Raw genomic sequence first — 17,215 nt, forward strand, 5'->3', positions numbered from 1 at the left:
ATAGATAGATGGCACAGAATGAGTTGAAAAGGAAGGGATAACATTTAAATAAATAAAATTAAGAGGTGAGAGAGGAATATAATGCGAGAAGGAGAAAGAGAGAGATAGAATAGAGGGGGGATGTGGGAGGATATGAAAGAAAGCAGAGTGGTGGAAGGGCTATTCAATAGGCTGACTATTTTGGTGTGTGGGTAAGGGAAAGATGGGGAGAAAATTTTAAACTCAAAATCTTGAGGAAATGAATGCAGAAAACTAAAAATAAACATATATATACATGACTTAAAATTTTTGCATCTGTATTCATGAGGGAAATTGGTGTGTACATTTTTTCTCCATTTTATCTCTTCCTGATTTAAGTGTCAGTACCATATTTGTGACATAAAATGATTTAGAAGGACTCCTTCTTCTCCAATTTTCCCAAATAGCTTGTAAAGTATTGGAATAAATAATTCATTAAATGTTTGATAGAAATCACTAGTAAATTCCTCTCTCCATGGAGATTTTTTTCCTAGGGAGTACATTGATAGCTTATTCAATCTCTTTTTTTGATATGTAGTTGATAAAGTGATTTACTTCCTCCTCAGTTATTCTGGGCAGTTTATATTTTTGGTAAATATCCATTCATTTCATTAATATTGTCAAATTTATGGGCATACAATTGGGTAAAATAATTCTTAGTTATTGTTTTAATTTCCTCTTCATTGGAGGTAGATCCACTCTTTTCATTTTTGATACTGGTTTTTTGGTTTTCTTCTCTCTTTTTTATAAGAATGACTAGGAAAGGTCTATAAATTTTATTTTTTTCATAAAACCAGCTCTTAGTTTTATTTATTAATTCAATAGTTTTCTTAATTTCAATTTTCTTAATCTATATCTTGGTTTTCAAAATCTCTAATTTATCACTTAACTGAGGATTTTCAATTTGTTCTTTTTCTAGCTTTTTCAATTGCATGCCCAATTTATTGACCTGCATTTTCTTTATTTTATTCATTCATGCATTCAGAGATTTGAAGCTTGCCCTAAGAACAGCTTTTGCTGTATCCCACAATTTTGGTATGTTGTTTCACTATTTTCATTTTCTTGAATGACGTTATTGAATATTTTTATAATTTGTCGTTTGACCCACTCGTTCTTTAGGGTTAGATTATTTAGCTTCCATTTAGTTTTTTGTCTATATTTCCATTGCACATTATTTCATACAGTTTTATGGCATTATGATCTGTGAAAGATTCATTTAATATATCTGCCTTTCTGCACTGAGTTGTGGGGATTTTGTGCCTTGGTACATGGTCAATTTTTGCATATGTGCCATGCACCTCCAGGAAGAAGGTATATTCCTTCTTATCCCCATTCAGTTTTCTGCAGATGACTATCATATCTACCTTCTCTAAAATTCTATTCCCCTCCTTAATTTCTTTCTTGATTATTTGAGTTTAGATTTTTGAAGTTCAGAGAGGGGAATATTGAGGTCCCCTATTAGTTTACTTTTGATATACATGTCTTCCACTAACTCCCTTAACCTCTCCTCTAGGAATCAGGATGCTATACTGCTTGTTCTATATATGTTTTCTAATGATATGGCTTCATTTTCTATGTTGCCTTTTAGCAGGATATCTTTTCCTTCCTTATCTCTTTTAATTTTATCTATTTTTGTTTTTGCTTGATCTGAGATAAGGTTGGATAGACCTGTTTTAATTTTTTTTTACTTTAACTGAAGCATAGTGTATCCTACTCTAGGCTTTTACTTTATTCTGTTTATGTCCCCCTGTTTCAAATTTTTTTCTCATTGATGCAATATTGTAGGATTATAATTTTTAATCCTTTTTGCTATCTGCTTCCATTTTGTGGAAGAGTTCATTCCATTCACATTCACAGTTATGATTACTATCTGTGTCCTTCCCTCCATCCTATGACCTGTGTTTTTGCTTTGATTTCTCCCTTCTCTCTTCCCTTCCTTGAATTTTACTTTTGACCAGCGGCAGGGATAAAGTTTGTAACTCAATATCTTAGGGAAACACATGTTGAAAACTAAAAATAAACTCCAAAAATAAAAAAAAAAGATATTTTCCTTTTTACCACTACCTCCCTTAGTACTTCGTCCCTATGCATGCCCTCCCTTTACCTTGCCTTCACCTTTTCTACTTCTTCTCTCTCTTCTAACCCTGCCCCCCCCCTTTTCCCACTTTCCCCTCCTCCTCCCTCTAGGTCATGATAGATTTTTATTCTTAATGAAATATGTTATCCCCTCCTTGAACCCAATGCAAAGAGAATACATTTCATACTTTGTGCTCCTCTCCCTCCCTCCATTCCCTCTACTATTTTGTGTTTTTGTGTCACTTTATTTTATTATACCATATTTAGCTGATTATGTTATTCCCTCCTTGAATGGAAACCGATGAGAGTAAAGTTCATATAATGTTCATCTCCCTCCCCCTTTCCTTCTACTATAATGTTTTATATGCCTCTTAATTTAGCCTTTTCTGCCTCCTCCTTTCCATTTTGCCCATTTCAATCCCTTTGTACCCCTTAATAAGTGTTTTTTTAAATCATCATATTAGTAAATTGATATCGATATCCACAGCCTCTATCTATGTGTATCCATTTTAAATATCGCAATAATTAAACAATTCTCAATATTGACAGGTACCATCTTCCCATATAGGAATGTAAACAGGTTGCTCTTATTTAATAACAATTTATGTGAGTGAATATGTGCATGTGTTTTCCATGTGTAGCTTTTTATATCTCTCTTGGGTCTTGAATTTGGAGATCAAATTTTCCATTCAGCTCTGAATTTTTCAACTCGAAGGTCTAGAAGTCTCTTATTTCATTGAATTACAATTTCCTTTCCTGAAAGATTTTGTTCAGTTTTGCTGGATAGTTAATTATTGGTTGCAGTCCAAGCTCTTTTGCCTTATGAAATATATTCCAATCCCTCTGACCGTTTAATGCCGAAGCTGCTAAGTCCTGTGTGATCCTGCCTGTAGTTTCACAATATTTGAATTGTTTCTTTCTGACTGCTTGCAGTATTTTATCTTTGAATTGATAATTCTGGAATTTGGCTAAAATATTTCTTGGAGTTTTTAATTTGGGATCTCCTTCAGGAGGTGTCTAGTGAATTATTTTAATACTTATTTTACCCTCTGGTTCTCAGACCTCAGCGCAGTTTTCTTTGAAAATGTATTGAAGGATGTTGTCCAGGTTTTTTTTTTTTAATTATGACTTTCAGGTACACCGATAATTCTTGGATTATCTCTCCTGGATATGTTCTCCAGGTCAGTTGTTTGTCTAATGACATATTTTACATTTCTCTTATAATTTCTCAATCTTTAGATTTTCTTTGACTGCTTCTTAATGCCTCACAGAGTCATTAGCTTTGATTTCACTGATTCTAATTTTTAGTGAATTAGGTTCCTTGTATGAAGCTCCTTTTCCATATGTTCAGATTTAATTTGGGGGGAGTTTTTCTCCAGTTGGATTTTGAACATCTCTTCCCAATTTATTAATTTTACTTTTTAAGCATTTGTTTTCTTCTGTGAGATTGTTTTCCATTTTGGCAATTGTAATTTTAAAGGAATTGGTAAATTTATCTTCTACCTCTCTAATTTTGCTTTAAAAATCCTTCTTGAGTTCTTCCAAGTTCACTTTCTGGGCTTGAGACAAGTTAATATTTCCTTCTATCATCTCAGGTGTGGGTATAGAGTCAATAGTGTCCCCTTTCGGTTTTTCTCACTCATGATAATAGAATTTGATAGTTTTTGGTTTTTCTTTTCCAACTTGCTTCTGGCCCATTGTGATTACCTATTCTCTGTTGTTGTTTTTTTTTTTTTTCTGTCACAGGCGTTTTTATTAACAGACTATTAGAAAAATAAACATGGTGTAGAGACCTTTAGTTCATTCTTCTAATAAGCCTGTTGATCTAGTGTTCCCTGTTACCAGCATCTCCACCTTCCACAAAATGTGTAGTCTTTTTCTTCATTCCACCTCATGGAGAAGATAATTTGAAGGGTCACAGGAAGTTGTCGGCAGCTTTGAAGTGCTTGCCAACAGTATAGATCTCATGGATCAAGTCCTCCATGCAGATAATTCCATATTTACCTAGAGAATTTGCAATAAGGGCATTATCTGTCAGGGTAATTCTCTGTTTCTTGATCTTGCCATAACCACGTTTGTAAATCAAGTCATTCACAGACTTCAGTTTTGGATAACTCCATGCAATGTATGGTTCCACAATCCTCAGCATGTTAATCGAGGCCTTGTTAAGCTTAACAAAAGTGGCATTGAAGATTTGGCGAAGGCGAAGAAGCTGCAATACTTTTTGGACCTTTGGGCTAACAGCATTCATAACCCTGATTCTGATCACAAAAGCTAACTTAGGTTCAGCAGGTACGTAGTAGCTGCCAGCTTTGCGTGCCATTCTAGCCAGCCAGATTTCACTTGTGTACATCTGTCTGTGCTCCTTATGGTACACTTTAGCTTTTTCATAGATAACTTTTCTCCATATTTTACAGAGCTTTTTTATAGCCATCTTCTTCTTCAAACGTTTGGCCTTCAGTATTGCAAAAGCCTTTTTTTTTTTTTCAGAAGGGATTCTGGAACAGATGGTGGCTTCTTCTTTTCTTCTATGCCCGCCATGATTCCGGCCAGAAAAAGAGCTATTCCCTGGCTTTTAAAGAGGATTTCTGCTACTAGCATACAGAGGGCACCAATACACGCTTCTCAAGCTGTGAGCCAGGGGTGTGGTGATTGACTTTGTGTGCCGCAGCCTCAGGATGTCTAGACTGAGGCCAATGCCAGGACTTTTAGAGTTTCCCCTGGGTTATCATGAGACTCAGAGAATAAGGTGTGGGATAAGGGTGGTCTGACCAATCACTATATTTTTCCACATCTGTGCCCCAGGGCAAGAGCTCAGACAGACTCTACAGCTACCTGGTGACCATGCTAGTGTCTTCAAATACCCCCTGTTGGTTCTATGGCACCCCTGGGCTTCTGGTGTTAGTGCTTTCTGAATGCACCCCCATGGTCTTCAGTATTTCTGGCTGGTCAGCTGAGATGGGGCTTGTTGGGATGTCTCACACCCTTAACTTGTGGACAGCCTCAGTCACACCTTTCTTCTAGGACTCCCAAGCCTGCTACTGGTTCCACTATTTCAGGATTTTACAGTGGGCAGTAATCTGTGGTTTTCAGGGTCAGAGTGGGGGACTAGAGCTGCTAGGGTTTACTCCACCATGTTAGCTACAGAAGTTCAGGTAGGTGATTTTTAAAACATCCAAGCAGTGTGTTGGTAGCATCAGGAGAAGCTACTGTTGCTGATGTGAACCCTGTGTTTCCCTCTTATCTAGCTCCAAAAGACCCTCTTTCCATTGGTGAGAGGTCTGAGATTAGCCCCTGTGGTGGGTGAATCCACTTGCAGGGCTCTCTCTGCATCTGCTGTGGTCTTATCTTGGGTCTGTGCTGAACAACCCCCATGCACTCCTTGCTCTGCACTCCCCCTGCTTAGTACTACGTGCACACTGTCCTGGATTGGGAATCTGCCACGTTGCATCTCCCAATTGATTCTGTTACTCTAAAATCCATTCAGATTCATTTGGTAGAGGTTGCAGATGGAATTTATGAAGGAGTTCAGGTGAGTTCCTGCTTTCACTCAGTCATCTTGGCTCCACCCCCCCCTTTCTTTGGCATTAAAAAATTGATTCTCTTGACATTTTTGAGCTTTTCTTCTTCCATATAATTTTATTATTTTTTCTAACTGTATAAAATGTTTTGGATAGTTTCTTTGGTATATTGCTGAATAAATATATTAGTTTCGGAGGAATTTTAAATTTTAATACTGACTTTGTCTACTCATGAGAAATTAATATTTTGCAATTATTTAGGTCTGACTTTAATGGTGTTAAAATATTTTGTAGTTGTTTTTATATAGTTTTTGGATTTGGCCTATCATGTGGAGTCCCAAGTATTTTATATTGTCTCCACATATTTTAACTGAAATTTCTCCTATTTTATTTATTCATAATTTTACTACTGGATTTTGTTAGTAATATATAGAAATGTTGATAATTTTTGTGGGTTTATTTTGGTATCCTGCAACTTTCCTAAAGTTGTTAATAATGTCAATTAGTTTTTTAGTTGATTCTCGAGCTTTTTCTAGGTTTAACATTATATCATCTGCAAAGAGTGATAGTTTTTTTCTTCATTGTTTTTCTAAATCCTTTAATTGATTTTTATTCTCTTATTTCTATAGTTATCATAGCCAGTTTAATATTAAATAACAGAGGTGATAATGGATATACTTGCTTCACCCCTGATTTTATTGGGAAGATTTCTAGGTTGTCTCCATTATAGATTATGATTGTTTATGGTTTTAGAAAAAAATATTACTTATCATTTTAACATAAACACCATTTACTCTTGTGCTCTTTTATTTTTAATAGGGGTTGTGTTGTATTTTGTTAAATTTTTTCTGCATCTATTGTGATAATCTAATCATTTCTATGTGTTTTGTATTCATAGGTTCAATTATGCTGATAGTTTGCCTAATATTGAACCAGTCCTGCAAATCTGAGATAAATCCCACTTGATCATAGTGTATGATCCCTGTGATATATTATTTTAATCTCTGTGCTAGTATTTATTTTATTTTATTTTGCATACCTATTCATTAGAAAAGTTAGTCTAGTTTTTTCTTTGTTTCTTATGACTCCTCTTGGTTTGGGTATCAGCACTATGTTTTGTCTCATAAAGGGAATTTTATAGGACTCTTTCTTTGACTATTTTTTTTTTGCTTTGTGGAGGGCAATAGGGGTTAAATGACTGGCCCAAAGTCACATGTCTAGTAAGTGTGTCAAGTGTCTGAGGGTGGATTTGAACTCAGGTCCTCCTGATTCCAAGGCCTGTGTTCTATTCACTGCACCAGTGACTATTTTTCTAAATACTGTATATAGTATTTGGATTGTTCTTTAAATGTTTAGTAGAATTCACTTGTGTACTGGTAATGAAGTTTTTATTTTTTTTCCCTTAGTAAGTTCATTGATGGCTTGTTCAATTTCTTTGTCTAAGACTGGGTCATTTAGCTATTTTATTTTTTCTTTGGTTAATCTGTTTAATTTATATTTTTGTAGATATTCATCCATTTCATTTAGGTTATCAAATTTATTGGCATATAATTAAGAATAAAGATCCTAAAATTTTCTTTAATTTCTCTTCACTGGTTGTAAATTCACCCTTTCCATTTTTGATACCAGCAATATAGTTTTCTTCTTTTCTTTTACTAATTAAATTAAGTAATAATTTATCTATTTTATCAGTTTTTCATAATAGCAGCTTCTAGTTTTATTTATTACTTAATGGTTTCCATACTTCCAGCTTTATTAATCTCTTCTGTTACTTTCAGGATCTTCAATTTGGTATTTAAGCGGGGATATTTAATCTGTTCATTGTCTAGGTTTTTTTTTTAATTTTATGTGAAATTCACTAATCTCCTTTTCTCTATTTTGTTGATGCAAACATTTAAAGATAATAAAAAAAAGCTATTTACCACTTTGGCTGCATCCTATAAATGTTGGAATGATGTCTCATTCTTGTCACTTTCTTTAATTACATTATAATTTTTTTCTATAATTTTTTCATTGACTGCTTTTTTTAGGATCAGATAATTTATTTTTCAATATTTTTTTTCTTTCCTCTTTCCCTTGTCTAACAGTAAATATATTTTTGTATTATAATCTTAAAAGGATGCATTTGTTAATTCTATCTTTTTCTTTAGGGAGTTATTTTCCTTCATAAATTTTTGTATAACTTTTTCCATGCTATTGACTCTTTTTAATGATTCTCTTGCCTTACTTGCATTTCTTTTCCCAGTTGTTCTTCTATTTCTCTTATTTGCTTTTTATATTACTTTAAAAATTTTCTAGGAAATCTTTTTTTGGACGAGACCTAATTACATTTCTTTTGAGGCCTTACACATAGCCATGTTGACACTATTGTCCTCTTTTCAATTTATGCCTTGATTCTCTTTTTCACCATAGTAACTGTAGTCAATCTCGTTTTTGTTTTGTTTGCTGTTGCTTTTTGGTTCATTTTTTTTGTCACTGTTTTTGCAACTCAGTGTTTTTATGTGAGACTTCAGCTCTAGTCCTCCATTGTCTCCAACTTTTTGTTCTGGCACTCAGGGCTATTGCGTGTCAGGGCTTAGCTTCTTTTTTTTCCCCTCTGGAGGTAGGCAATCCTTTTGGCTTGTACTGGGTTGGGGTAGGGGCCTTCTGTCTTGGCCTCCTGTGGGTGATGGGTCCCCTCCTCGCCTACTCCAGGAGTGGGCCCTGGGTGTTGGGCTCCTATATTAACAGAATTTTTCTGATGGCTTGCCCTGGAGTAGTAAAAGACTCTGATCTCCTGATGTGGAGCTTTGCTGCTGGGTTGCTATGGAAACAGTGTCTCTCTACTTTTAGGCTCCAGTGGTGGGTTCTCACTGTTTGTCAGCCCCAGGATTAGGCTTCACTACTGGTCAGCAATGAGCTTATGACCAGACTGGTGGCTTCTGCTGAGAGTGAATTTGCTGGGGTGGGGGCTTGCTGTGCTTCATAGACTGCTTTCATGCTTAGGGGGCTGCTACTTTGCAGAATGGTGGATCTTTACTGGTGGTTTATACCAGACTTGCAGCCTTGCTGCAGGATCCCTCCTGTGAGGTTGGCTGCTACAGCTGCTTTTGGATGTAACTCTACTCAGACCACATTAAGACAGACCTTTCTTGCCATGCTAGTAAGCTTTTTCCCTGATCCAGGATCAATTCTGATGTAATTTTCTAATTGTTTGCAACAGAATTTTGGAGGGCTTCATAGGGTTCCTTCCTCACTCCACCCTTTTGGCATTGAAAATCATGCAATAACTTAAAGATTTTATGTAATTAAAATGAAACATTTGCCTTCTGTGAAGCATGCCTATTCCTGAATTCTTCCCCATTCATGGATCTAAAGTATTTTTCAATGCTCCACTATTCTGCTTATGCTATCTCCCTTTAAGTCTAGGAAAAAAGAAAATACATTTAAATAGATTCCCAAAGTGAGTGATACCACCTCCAGTGATGGAATGATCCAAGAGGCCTGTAGTAGCCAAGGGTATAATTGTGTGGTTTTGAATAAAGACAAGGGACAGTGGAAGCATAAGGAAAGAAGAGAAGATGAGAAAACTTTGAAAAACCATTTGTACATTTCATCTGTTGTGTAACAGAGCTCAAGTTACAGTGATTATATCATTTTCCAAATGAAGAAACACAATGCAAATTAGAAGCAATCAGTGGTCAAGTCCACCAAATAGATCTTAACAAGCAAGTGTTTACAGGTGAGCATGTTGTGCATTGTTGAGAAGGACAGCATGCATCAGCAGGAAAATCTGTATGTAGTTTCTTATTTACAATATGATACTGCATGGTTACATGACCCAATATTGCATCATGAAAATTTCAATGTAGGGAAAAAAGAAAAGAAGCCTCTCAGAAATTAACAATAAATTATTAAATTCAATATGTGCCATTCAAAAATATATTTTTTGGAAATGATGCAAATTTAAAAAAAAGTCAAATGATTAAAGGAAGTAGATTTCCAGGGCAGTGCTGCGTAATATTTTAAAAAGCGATGGTAGGCCAAATAATTTTGAGAACCTCTGGTTTAAATATTACCCATTTTGAATTTATTGTAATATATCATGTTAGATGCTTGTCTTCTTTATCTATCTATCTATCTATCTATCTATCTATCTATCTATCTATCTATCTATCTATCTACCTATCTATTGTGTCAGACTGCTTTCCAGTTTTCATAGCAGTTTTTTTTTGTCAAAAAGTGACATCTTGTTCCAATAGCTGGAATTTTGCTTTTATCAAACCCTAGGTTAAGGTACCCATTTGCTCATGTATATTGTATACCCCATCTTTTCCATTGATCAACCTCATAGAGCAATAATCTTAAAATATCAAATACTGAGTCTCAAATTCAATACATCAGTGTTACTTTTATCAAAAGGAACTTTTGCTGGATCCTACTATTAGTAATAGTAGAGTTAACAAGTCACAAAAACAGAGATCTCTGGCTTAGTTCTAGTGTAAATTTGGGCACAGGAGAGAAAAATGCAAGAAATTTTCAACATTATTTATTTACAGGATAAATAGGTTACCCTGGAGGTTATTTTGTTTGTTTTCTTTAAGCTATTGATGTCCATATCAATATACATATGATTCTTGGTGATACTTTTTCATGATCCAACATTTGTTTTAGACCAATTGTAAAAATCCCTGATTTATCCTTATGGTTCCATATGTGGAACGATATATCTTTATCACCTGATTTTGTTTGTTTTGTTTTTGAATTCTACAAAATTAAGATAGGTTCTCCAAGTAAATGGATTATCAATGGACAGAACAAGGGCATAGAGTTTCTCTTAAAGATCACTTAATTTTGATGTTGATTCTGTAAAATTAAGAAAATAAATCTTTCCAAACATATTATTCTCCAAACTCTTGCACTCACTGTATGATATCCTTCTGCCCCTTGTAAACTCTAATCCTCTACTCTTTCACCTTTACTTATATGTTTCTGTATCTTTCTTCAAATTCAGCTGAAATTAAACTTTTTGGAGGCTCCACAGTTTCTAATTCTTTCTCCTCTCAGGTTGCTTCACATCTACTTTGTATATATCTTCAATGTGTCTAGTTATTTACATGCTCTTTCCTTTATTAGAATTTAAGATTATTGAAGCCTGGGGTTGTTTTTTTTTAAAGCAATTGGAGTTAAGTAACTTGCTCAAGGTTATACTGCCAGTTATTATTTTTGGTGTGTGTGCCAAGTATCAGAAGCTGGAACCAATTCCAGGTCTCCCGACACTGGGGCTGGTGCTCTTACTCACTGTGCCACCTGGCTGCCCCTAAGAATTTGGAGTTAAGTAACTTGCTCAAGGTTACACTTCCAGTTATTTTGTGTGGGTGTTAACTATCTGAGCCCAGAACCCAACCCAAGTCTCCCAAGTCTGGGGCTGGTGCTCTTACTGCGCCACCTGGCCACCGCCTGGGATGGATTTTGACTTTTTTTTTGGGGTCCCTGTTCCTTAAGGAAATACCTGAAACATAGAAATCACTCAGTAAATGCTTGGTAATGGGTTATATGAAATTCAGTTCAAGATTTCCAGATGAGAGAGAGTGATATGAGAGTAAATTTTAAGAGCGAGGTTAGGGCTGATATTTAAACCTGAGAAGCAACCACATACAAAGGGTAATCTAAACACTGAATATTGTGGAAGTTACTAAGCAAGAGTATAGAGAAAGAATAGAGTTAAGCACAGATCTTTTACAGATATCTATGGCTACTGGGAAAATATTAGAAGAAGATTCAGCAAAGGAAATGGAGGAACAGAATTCAGAGAGTAGTAAGGGAACTAAGAGAAAGCAGAGTTAAGAAAATTTGGAGGAGATATCATCTAGGAGGAAACTGTCAGGCAGATAATGTAATAAAGTACTGGTCCAAGAGTCAGGAAAGCCTGAGTTCAAATGTAGCCTTACTATATGACCTTGAGCAAGACACTTAATCTGTCAGTCACTCAGTTTTGTCATCTATAAAATGAGGTAAATAATGGTATCTACCTCCCAAAGTTGTTGTGAGGATCAAATGACATATGAATTATAAAGGATTTACCATATTGTCTTGCCCAAAGTAAGTAAAATATAAATGTTTATAAATAGTGTTGTTTTTAACAGTGTCAAAAGGTGATGAGAGGTCAAGAAAGAAGAGGACTGAGAAATTAAATGATTGTTAGTACTTTTGAATTGAACAGATTCAATTGAATGATGAGGTTAGGAGCAATATTTCATTGGCTTTAGAGTCAAGTGAAATAATCTCAAACATTTTTGATATGATAGAGAGAATATGATGGAAGGAGCAATATGCTGGAAAGAAATAGGATGGGATGGAATGTGATCATGAATGCATGCAGAAGTATTTGCCATGGAAGGTCATCAGATAAAGGTTACACATGTGCAATCATGTAAAATATTTCCATATTTGTCACATTTGTACAAGAAGAGGGAATAAATATATATTAAAGAAGTGTGAAAGGATTAGCTTGTGGAAGTGATTACATAACATTGTTACAGTGCGACTGCTCAATGTGGTTTTGTGACTTTCTCTAGCTCCATTCCATGCCATGTAAATAGGAGTATAGGAAATGGAAGGAATACTCTAAGGCTAGGCCTTGGTAAACTGTGAAAAGGTAGGGAAGGATTTCAGTGCAGATGACACTAGGGAGAGCTGACTAACCAATTTGTAGAGTATGAAAAGGAAAAAGTCCAATTAGTGCAAGAGTGATATCCTAAGAAAGAAATAGGCACTGGTGAAAATGGTGATTGGGTTTAGGATGAAAAACTTCATTGGAGAATGTAAGTCAGAGGGAAATGTGGAATAATGAAATTTAATAATTAATTAAGGTAATTCAAAATTCATACACACATTTATAAAGGGGAGTTTTGAAAATAATGTATGGATTGTTCTACACTTTAAAAAAGAATCATGAAACAAAAAATATTGTCCGATATACAATCCACTTTCTGTGTTCAGCTTTGGGTATGGAAATGCTGTCTTTTTTGGTAAGTTAAGTTCAAAAATAGAAATAAAAGCAAATGAAAAAAGTTAATAAACATGAAGCTGGAACATATATGTCATGTAACACATTACTTCTTTAAAAAAAACTGTATTAAAGTGAATTTTAGAATTTCACCAGAAGTGAGTAATAATGGTGGCATAAAAGTATGGAAAGTCCTTTTCATGTAGGTCCTCCACAAAAAAGGGGGGGGGGCTCTATTTCTGTTACAGAATTGACAGTTCCATCCAAGGAAGGAGGAAAAAGAAGCTCTGAGAGAGTTGGTGAAAAGGACTGATTTTATATCAACTAGCAGAAAAATTTAAAAGTATCAAAATTACTCTTATATGCTCCCCAAAGAAAGGAATATATAGGGAAGGCATATATTTACTTAAAGGTATGGCATTCTGAAAGATATGGTAATCTTCATGATAGCTGTTGTGGGGTGGGGGAGTAGGATATGGAAATTGAATATTTTAAGGAACAGGGAAGTTTAAGAATTAGAGAGTATACCAGTATTTATGCTAAATTTCCCCATTATGAGGTGAGGAGTTAGGATAGAGAAAAATATATTGTGAGCCAGGCACTGAATTCATTGAGGAATGAAGGAGAACATTCAGGGAGTTTGATATATAACAGTCACCAGAATGTCAACTGGATGATAAATTTAAATGGCATGATGTTCAAAGGAGGATAAGTTACTGAGTGATCATAGTAGAAAGAGGTTATAGAAATGGCAATAGAGAGGTAGGAGTATTCCCAATTCCCCTTCCTAGACAGTGAGTTTGAGGAAAGATGTGAATAAAAATACAAACAGTAAAATGTAAACGTGAATGCCATGTCATTGGGAAGGAACAAGGTCTAGGTAAGTATTATAATACTGAAGAAAGTAAGAAAAAAAGGTCGTAAAATAAAAATAAGTTTGTTTTTGTTTTTTTCATCATGGGAAAAATGCTATTCCAAGATATCACAGTGAAATTAATGACTCTTTCCATAATGGAATATATAGGTTGTAGGACTGAATGAAATTGAAAGTGAACATGGGGGATATGGAATGGAGTTTGTATTTCAGTATTTGGTGGTCCAGAATCATTTGATTAATAAGAGTTTGATGTGGTGGAATATGCTAACCATTGAATAATGGTTATAGGAAGAATATTAGTGGTTGGTGGGAAGTCTATGGAAGGAGGTAAGTGATTGAATTACTCAAGGTCCTCCCTCAGGATCCACCATATTGGAAGGTGGCAATGTTGTTTCCTATGATGCCTTAGGAGGCTTTTTTAAACATAAAGGAACAAGTAAACTTCTGGTTCAGAAAAATCTGGTCAGTAGGTATGATATGTCAGAGAATAAAGTGTTTAGTCCCACAATGGCCTCTGGAACACTACGAAAATTTCTAAAGCACAAAACAAAGAGATGGATTACCGTGATCTGAGCTATCTCAGGGCTCTCTTAAAAAGCTCTGGACCCAATTAAGGGCTGATATAGGGTACTATGTAAAAAAAAGAGAGTAATTGCATTGCTCTCTCTCATGGCACAACAGCTGAAATGGGTTCCCCATTTCTCCTGATCACTGACTGCACTTCTGCAACAGCCCTGACCCCACCACTGTATGTGATATCAGGAAAATCATGTAAAATTTCTGGGCCAAATTTCTTCTTATAATTCTGTAAATATCTGATAACTCTTCAACACATAATTCTATGATCTTATTTTTTTTTTGTAGCCCTCATTTCAACTGAATTTGGCCTTGGATTCACGCATAGGAATTCCTAAATAAAACTCTGGGTATAGATCATATTGTGGGCTGGGGAGCAGTGAGAAATGTAATAAAAAAGGCTTTATTAACATATTTGAAGCCCAATTACTTACAAAGACAGTATACCGAGATGAATTTTAGCATTTCCCTTGGAATGAATTATAGTGGTGGTATAAGTCTTTGGAAAAGCCTTATTGAGGGGAAGAGACAAGATGGAGGAGTAAAGGCAGGTACTTACCTAGGTTCTCCCCTAAACCCCTCCAAATACCTGTAAAATGATTCTAAACAAATTCTAGAACAGCAGAACCCACAAAAGACAGAGTGAAACAAATTTCCAGCACAAGACCACTAGGAAGGTTGACAGGAAAGGTTTATTTACAAAGGAAGGAGTGTAACTTGAAAAAGCCAACTCATACAGCCCAGAAGCCAGAAAACCCAGAGCAGGCCCCAGGGGACTGAATTGCTGGAAGTAGTGGAAGTTTCCAGACTTCTCAGCTCATGAGTCCCAAAGACAACTTAGAAGGGCAGTAGGAAAGTCTGTCACACAGCCTCAGCCCTAGAAAATCAGGAGCAGGCCTTGGGAGTGATCGAACCAGATTTTGCAGGAGCTGATTCCTGTACTCTCAGCCCACCAATGGTAAGGGCATAAAACAAATGGCCAGAAGGAGATTACAGGGGTCTCTTTACCAGCACTGACGCAGGACTCTGTTGCTTGGCCCATTGCCAGATCTTAGTCACAGGGCTGGATGGGATTTCTGGGATGAGAAGGAGCACTAACACACTAGAGCTTGTGTCAGCAGTGACGAGGGGACCCTCCTCACAGTTCTAAGGCAGAAAAGAGAGTTTTGGGTTGATCACAGACCAGAGCATAGGCCAAGAGAACAGTAAACATATCTCACTTTATCATAACCCCTTATAAGAACTGAAATAAGCTGCACAAAACCCCTGAAAACAGCTCACAAAACTTGAGACAGGTCTCCTTCCACACTGGAAGCAGAATTCTAACTTAACCAAAAATTAAAAAGTTAGGGCATCTAGGTGGTTCAGTGCATAGAGCACCAGCCCTGGAGTCAAGAGGACCTGAGTTAAAATCTGGCCTCACAATCTTAACACTTAACTAGTCATGTGACCTTGGGTAAGTCACTTGACCCCAATTTCCCTGCATTCCCCTCTCCAAAAAGCAAAAAAAAAAGTTAAAAAGTCATGTAATAAGATAGGAAAATGAGCAAACAATGGGGACCAAAGTGCTTTGGTGACAAGGAAGATCACAATATACACTTGGTAGAAGACAACAAAGTTGATACTGCTATATCCAAAGCCTCTAAAGAAAAATAGGAGTTGTTCTCAGGCCATGGAAGACTTCAAAAAGAACTTTGAAGATCAAGTAAGATCTTCAAAAATGGAAAGATTAGAAAAATGGGAAGAAAAATGAGAGTGGTGAATGAAAATCATGAAAAATGAGTTATTAAATTGGTAAAGAAGATCCAAAAAGCAAACAAACAAAAAAGAAAACTAAACAAAATCAATACTGAAGAAAATAACACCTTAAGAAGTAGACTAGAACAAATCAGAAAAGAGGTCCAGAAGGGCCAATGAGGAAAATTCCTTAAAAGGCAAAATAGGTCAAATGGAAAAGAAGTCCAAAAGTTCATAAAGGAAAATAATACCTTAAAAATTAAAATGGAGAAAAATCAAGCTAATGACACTGTAAAATAAGGAAATTATAAAACAAATCAAAAGAAAAAAAGTAGAAGAATGAGAAATAACTCATTGGAAAAGCAAGTGACCTAGAAAACAGATCCAGGAAACATAGTTTAAAATTTAAAATCCACGATCAAATCAAAAGAGCCTAGACATAGTCTTTCAAGAAATTTTCAAGGAAAACTGCCCTTATATTTTAGAAACAGTAAAATAGAAATTGAAAGAATCAATTAATTACCTCCTGAGAGAGATCCCATAATTAGAACTTCCAGGAATATTAAATCCAATTCCCAGATTTCTCACATCAAGGAGAAAATATAGCAAGCAGTCAGAAAAAGACAATTCAACTATTGTGGACCCATAATCAGGATAATTCAAGATCTAGCAGCTTCTATTTTAAAGGATCAGTGGTCTTGGGATATGACATGACAGAGGTCAAAGGGGCTGGAATTAAAACGACAAATCACCTACCCAGAAAAACTTAGTATAACACATGAGGGCCAAAAATTGACATTCAATCAGATAAAGGAATTCCATTCATGTGTGTGTGTGTGTGTGTGTGTTTTAATAAAGCAATTGGGGTTAAGTAACTAGCTCAAGGTTACAAGGCCAGTTATTTCTGGGTGTGGTGCTAAGTATCTGAGCCCAGATTTGATCCCCAGGTCATCCCGACACTGTAGCGGAGTTCTTACTCGCTGTGATACTTGGCCACCCCACCATGCATGTTTGAGAAAAGACCAGAGATAAATAGAAAACTGGACTTTAAATATGAGACTCTAGAGAAGAATTAAAAGAAAAACAAAAGAATAAAAAATAAAAACAGGAAAGAAATCATTAGTGAGTTATTAAAGTTAAACTGTTTATATTCCTACATTGTAACTCATACAAACTTTCTCATTATTAGGGTACTTAAAAGGAATAAACACATATATACACATACATGTACAAAGATGTAGATAATTGGATATGTATGCACATACACATATATACACACAAACACATACATATATATATAAGCATATGTTTAGGAATATACAAATATGCTCATGCACATATACATATTTATTTTGAAGAGGAACATGGAGAAAGGAGGGAGTAGAACAAATGAGGGACAGGATAGGATGGAGGGAAATACAG

At 35.6% G+C, this 17,215-nt stretch overlaps 1 long non-coding RNA gene and 1 pseudogene across 1 annotated transcript in view; one reads left to right on the top strand and one right to left on the bottom strand.

Annotated features, from left to right (window-relative positions):
• Positions 1–3,804: 3,804 nt before the first annotated feature.
• LOC138145997 (large ribosomal subunit protein uL30-like) lies at positions 3,805–4,650 on the bottom strand (annotated as a pseudogene).
• An 844-nt stretch (positions 4,651–5,494) lies between these two features.
• LOC138146003 (uncharacterized) overlaps positions 5,495–17,215 on the top strand; it is a 104,112-nt gene continuing 92,391 nt past the window's right edge. The window contains exon 1 of the long non-coding RNA XR_011164360.1: positions 5,495–5,626. This is a non-coding gene — a long non-coding RNA (uncharacterized lncRNA). The remainder of the gene's footprint in view (positions 5,627–17,215) is intronic.

The sequence above is a fragment of the Petaurus breviceps genome, unplaced genomic scaffold (genome assembly GCF_028583685.1).
Source record: "Petaurus breviceps papuanus isolate PSGF00001 unplaced genomic scaffold, PetGlider_PUasm1.0 139, whole genome shotgun sequence".
NCBI classification, from domain to species: Eukaryota; Metazoa; Chordata; class Mammalia; order Diprotodontia; family Petauridae; genus Petaurus; species Petaurus breviceps.